We start from the raw sequence: 6,654 nt of genomic DNA, 5'->3' as shown, positions 1-6,654 counted from the left end.
ATACAGCAGAAACTAACACAACATTGTAAAGCAATTATACTCCAATAAAGATGTTTAAAAAAAAAAGGTTATTCTAGCAACTATGCAGAGAATGACTTGTAGGGTGCTGGGGTATAGGGAAGACGGAAGCAGAGAAATTTAAGAGCTATTGAAGATATGAAGTATTGAAGCAAGTGAGAGATGATGGTGGTTTGGACCAGGGAGACACCAGCAAAAATGCTGAGTGGTTTAGGATGTAGAGCTAAGGGAAATTTGCCAATGGATTTACTGTAGGTATGAAGGAAACCATGGATGTCTCCATGGGTTTGGCCCGAGCAACTGTGTGATGAAGCTCTATTAACTAAGAAGTTAAATATTTGATGAGAAAAATGGTTGGAGGGCAAGGACAAGGACATGTAAAGTTTGAGATGAGTATAAGGCATCTGTGGTAAGATATTTTAAGCATGTTTTCGTGCAAAATTTCTAACTTTTTATTTTGAAAAATCGAAATACACCCAGAAGAAGAGAGAATAATATAATAGATTCTATGACCCCACCATCTGGCTTCAACAACTATTATTTTTTGGCAAATCATATTTCATCTGTATCCCCACACATACAGGTGCCCCACCTTACACCTCACCCCACTCTACTGATGTCTTTTAAGCTAACTTCCAGACATCATAGCATTTTATCCATAAATTCTTTGGTAATATCTAATATTTAAACATTTCTTTCATAACATATACATAAAGCCATTATCAAACTTAAAAAAATTACTATTAATTTCTTTATAGCCTCAGCAATCTAGTCATTATTCAAAATTTTCCAGTTGCTGGAATAGAGAGCCCAGAAATAAACCCTTGCATATGTAGTCAAATGATTTTCAAGAAGGGTTCCAAGAACTTTCAATGGAGAAAGGATAGTCTTTTCAACAAATGGCGCTTGGAAAACTGATATCCACATGCAAAAGAATGAGGTTGGACCCTTATTTAACACTATATTCAAAAATTAACTCAAAATGTATGAAAGACCTAAACATAAGAACTAAAACTGTAAAAATCTTAGAAGAAAACTAAGAAAAACTTCATGACATTCGATTTGGCAATGATTTCTTAGGTATGACAACAAGAGAAAAATAGATCTATTGGACTTTATCAAAACTTAAAGCTTTTGTACGTCAAAAGACTGTATCAACGTAGTGAAAAGGCAATTCACAGAATGGGAGAAAATATTTGCAAATCATATATCTGAAAAGGGGTTAATATCCAAAATATATCAATCAAGAACTCATAGAACTCAACAACTACAACAAAAAGAAACAATCTGATTAAAAAATGGACAAAGGAGTTGAATACATATTTCTTCAAAGAAGATATACAGATGACCAATGAACACAAAGATGCTCAACATCACAAATCAAAACCATAATGAAATAACCATAATGAAATAACACCTCATGCCTATTAGGATGGCAATTATCAAAAAACTAGAAAATAACAAGTGTTGGGGAGAATATGGAGAAATTGGAACCTTAATGCATTACTGATGGGAAGGTAAAATGGTTCAGCCATTGTAGAAAACAGTATGGCAATTTCTCCAAAAATTAAGAAATAGAGCTACCATATGATCCAGAAATTTCAGTTCTGGTTATATACCCAAAAGAACTGAAAGCAGGAATGCATATTTGTACACCTATGTTCACAGCAGCATTATTCACAATGATCAAGTGGTGGAAGCAACTCAAGTGTTTACTGATGGATAAATGGGTAAATAAAATGTAGCTTATTTAGCCTTCAAAGGAAGTAAGTTCTGACACATGTTACAATACAGATAAACCTTGAAGACATTATGCTAAGTAAAATAACCTGCTCACAAAAAGAAATATTGTATGATTCCACTCATATGAGTAGTCAAATTCGTAGAGACAGAAAGTAGAATAGTAGTTGCCAGGAAGGGGGAGATGAGCAGTCATATTTTAACAGGTATAAAGTTTCAGTTTGTGAAGATGAAAAATAATTCTGGAGATGGATGGTGGTGATGGTTGCACAACAATGTGAATGTACTTAATGCCCCTGAACCGCACACTTAAAAATGGTTAAAATGGTGATTTTTTAAAATTTGAGCTATAACTAACATATAAAATCAGTTTCAGGTATACAACTAATGATTTGATATTTGTATAAATTGCAAAATGATCACCATAATAATAGTAAACATCTGTCACTTTACATAGTTCCAAAAAATTTTTTTCTTGTGGTGAGAACTTTTAAGATCTACTCTCTTAGTAACTTTTAAATATGAAATACAGTATTATTAACTATAGTCACCATGTACATTACATCCCCATGACTTATTTATTTTATAACTGAAAGTTTGTACCTTTTGACACTCTTCACCAATTTTTCCCACCCTCCTCATTCCTCCCACCTTGCCTCTGGGAACCACCAATCAGTTCTCTGTATCTAGGAGCTTGGTTATTTTGGTTTTTTATTTTTGTTTTTTAGATTCCTCATATAAGTGAAATCATATGGTATTTTTCTTTTTCTGTCTGACTCATTTCACTTAGCATAATGCCCTCGAGGTCCATCCATGCTGTCAGAAATAGAGAGAATTCTTTTCTTTTCTTCTTTATTTTTCAAATTCTATTCCCATTTAACATAATATTGATCAGAATTCCCTGTGATATACAGTAGGCCCTTGTTGGTGATCCATTTTAAATACAGCAGTGTGTACATGTCAATCCCAAACTCCCTAACTATCCCTCCACCCCCAACCCTTCCCCCCTGGTAATCATAAGTTCCTTCTCTGAGTCTGCTTCTGTTTTGTAAATCAGTTCATTTGTATGATTTTTTAAATTTTAGATTCTGCATATAAGTGATATCTTGTGATATTTTTCTTTCTCTATCTGACTTACATCACTTACAGTATGACAATCTCTAGGTCCATCCATGTTGCTGCAAATGGCATTATTTCATTCTTTTTAATGACTGAGTAATATTCTATTGTATATATGTACCACATCTTCTTTATCCGTTAGAAATGGCAAGATTTCATTATTTTTTATGGCTGAATAATATTCCATTGTATATACGCACATTTTCTTTATCCATTCATCTAATTGACATTTAGGTTGTTTCCATTAAAATGGTAAATTTTATGTTAAGTGTACACTACCACAATTTTTTTAAATTTCCACCTGCTTCATAAATTGTTCGTTTGTTTTAATAAGAATCCAAAGTCCATGCACTGCATTTGATTAACTGGTCTCCTAAGTCTCTATTAACTGATACCAATTCCCTCTCACCTACCCCCTGTTTTAAAGTCACATGAAACAAAAAAGGGTAACCAACAAGGACCTACTGTATAGCACAGGGAACTCTGCTCAATGTTAAGTGGTAACCTGGATGGGAGGGGAGTCTGGGGGAGAATGGATACTTGTATATGTATGGCTGAATCGCTTTCCTGTGCACCTGAAACTATCACAACATTGTTAATCTGCTATACTCCAATATAAAATAAAAAGTTAAAACAAAAGTCACATGAAATAATCCCCTGTGTTATTAAGACACAGATCCATTAATTTGAAATACTTTTGTTTTATTTTGCTTCATTTTGTTTCCAGTTTTTGTGGATTGCCTTATTTGTTGTTTCCATTTTTATCTAATTTTCTTTTAAGATTGGGTAAAAACATTTATATGACTCCAAGGTCAAACTATACAAACTGCATTTAGCGAAGTCTAGCATTAACTTTTCTCCCCACCACCCCAATACCTACCTCCTCACCAGATAACCATTTACAGTAGTTCTTTGTTTATCTTTCCATTGTTTTATTAATATATGCAAATACAAATATATATTCATATCCCTTCCCCCTTCTTAGATAAAAGCTAGCATATTATAGACAGTGTTCTGCCCTTCATTTTTTTCACCTAATTATTTTTCACAGCAGGAAATTGAGATAATTTTCATTCTTTGTAACTACTTCATGGTCCTCCATTGCATGGATGTACCATGGTTTATTTCAACTAGTCTCTTATTGTTGGATGTTTGAGTTGTTTTCTGTTTTGCTATCACAAATTAGTGCCACTAAGAATTGCCTTGTGTATATGTCATTCCATGGTTTTCCTGGTGGATCTTTAGGAAAGATTCCTCGAAGTGGGGTTGCTGGGTCAAAGCATAAATACTATGTAATATTGCTAGATATGGACAAGTTTCTTTCACCAGGGCTGTACTCCCATCAGCAAAGTATGGGAGTGCCTATTTTCCCACAGCCTTGCCAACAGAATGCAATTGTTACACTCTTGGATTTTTGCCAATTTTATAGATGAGAGATGAAGTTTTAATGTAGTTTTAATTTTCATCCCTCTCATTAAGAGCAAGTTTGAGCACCTTTTTCTATCTTTAAAGTACTATTTGTATTTCTTTTCCTGTGAATTGTGTGTATATAGTTCTTGTCCAGTTGTATAATGTTGTTTGTTTTCTTCTCACTTTGTAGAGTCCTTTAGATATTAGGGATATTAATCCTTTTTCTGCAAGAGAAGTTATAAATATTTCCCCAGATGTCACTTGTATTTTTATTTTGCTTTTAGTGGCTTTTTGCCATGTGGAATTTTTTAAAATATAGCCAAAGTTATCAGACTTCTCACTTAACTTGAGAAATTTTCACTCAGTCACGTGTTATAAAGGATTCACCCATGCTTTCTTCTAGTATTTGTATTGTTTTATTTTTTACATTCAGATCTTTTACCCATTTAGAATTTATACTGGTATATGGTATGCAGAATCCACTTTTATCTTTTTCCTATGGCTATCCAGATAACCCAACATCGCTTTTTTAAAACTCTATATTTCTCCACTGATTTCAGACACTGCCTTTATCATGGTCGAAATTTCCACGTGCAATTAGATTTATTTCTGGATTTTTTTATTTGGTTCTATTAGTTTGTTTATTCAATTGCCAATATAATATCCTTCTATAGAGATTTTGTAATATGTTTTAACGTCTGGTTTAAGATTTCACACCCCCCCCCCATTGCTTTCTTTTTCAAAGTTTTCCAGGCTATTTATGTTTAACTGCTTTTCCAAATGAAATATATAATTTATTTGTTTAGCTTCAAGAAAAAACCCTGATAATGTGTATTATCAGAAAAGATATTTTACAATATTTAGTCTTCCTATTCAAACTGATGGTATGGCTTACTATTTGTTCATGTTTCATTTCTGTCATTCAGGTATATTTTATAGTTTCTTCATATATGTCTTGGTCATTTCTTATTAAATTTATCCTAGGTACTTTTGTTGTTATTTTTGTTGCAATTATGAAAGGGGTCTTTATATCTTACAACCAGTTATTATTTTTACATATGAAAGCTGTTGCTTTTTATGTATTGATTTTATAACCTGCTATTTTACTAAATTCTCTTAAGTGTATTAGTAGTTTTTTTCAAAGATTTTTTGTTTTTCAGATATATAACAATATAATCTATAAATAAAGATTATTTTACCTTCTCTTTTCTAATTCATATGCCTCTCCCTAGGGGCACTGGATGACAATTTGAAAATGGTTTTGAATGATAATAATGATATTGGCCATCCTTGTTGTATTCCTGACTTTGGCAGATGTTTGTTTCCTCATTAAGTAAGGTGCTGGCTTTGGGGATGAGATAACATATAATTTTCTGATGCATTTTTAACTCCTAGTAAATCTCACTCTCTCTTCATTGCGGCTAAGATGATACTTCAGGATTAGAGAAGTCACCAAGAAGAGTCATTTTTCAAATGTTAATGTACATGCAAATCAGCAGGAGATCCTGTTTAAGTACGGATTCTGATTCAGCAGGTATGAGCTGGGAGCTGAGATTCTGTATTTTTAACAAGCTCCCAGGATAGTCTGGGCTGCTGCTGCCCAAAGTGGACCACACTTAGAGTAGCGATGATCTAAAACAGAGATAAGATTTTCTACTTTGATTTTCAAAATAAACTTTAAAATAATTCAAAGTAGAAGAAATAATCATGAAAATTCTGGCTTTCAATTTTAAGAGCCAGATACTTAAAAGAGAATTGAAGGTTTGTTTCTTTTAGAAAATCTCCCAAAGCTGACCTTTTAACTCGCTGTGGACCAAGCTTGGGGAACTAGTGTAGAGGTTTCCTCATTAGACACAGAGTAGCCAGATGCAAGATATGACAAAAGGGTGGCTTCCTGCCACATAGGAAGGGGAAGAAAGTACTTTCTGCAGCTGTGGGGAGGAGTCTGAGGAGATAGAGTTGAGATGTGTAGTTCCTGCAGCCTTTGTCAGAAAACCTCCTTAGGGTACCGGGAATAGAAAAGCACGGATAGCTCAAAGGAGAATTCCAGAAAAAGAGGGAATGCAGGATTAGGTCCTGCTCACTAGTATATTACAAGAGCCTTACAGGCACAAAGGCCAATGTCCAAAGCCCTCATGGAATGAGACTCTTTAGCAGAGACTAGCCAGGCTCAAAGGACTAAGACCAGACACACCTTTCCCAGTGCCAGAATAAGAATTTACTGTTGGTATTGGGTCTGGATTTCAAACATGAAAAAATATTAAATGAATGTGAAACAGAGAGATTCAGTCCATTCATCCATCCATTCATCCACTCTGCAAACTGAGTACTTACTATTTATCCGGTGCTAGGGACAAAATAAATAAG

Source organism: Physeter macrocephalus, chromosome 6 (assembly GCF_002837175.3).
Source record: "Physeter macrocephalus isolate SW-GA chromosome 6, ASM283717v5, whole genome shotgun sequence".
Classification (NCBI taxonomy): Eukaryota; Metazoa; Chordata; class Mammalia; order Artiodactyla; family Physeteridae; genus Physeter; species Physeter macrocephalus.
This window is presented reverse-complemented; position numbering follows the sequence as displayed.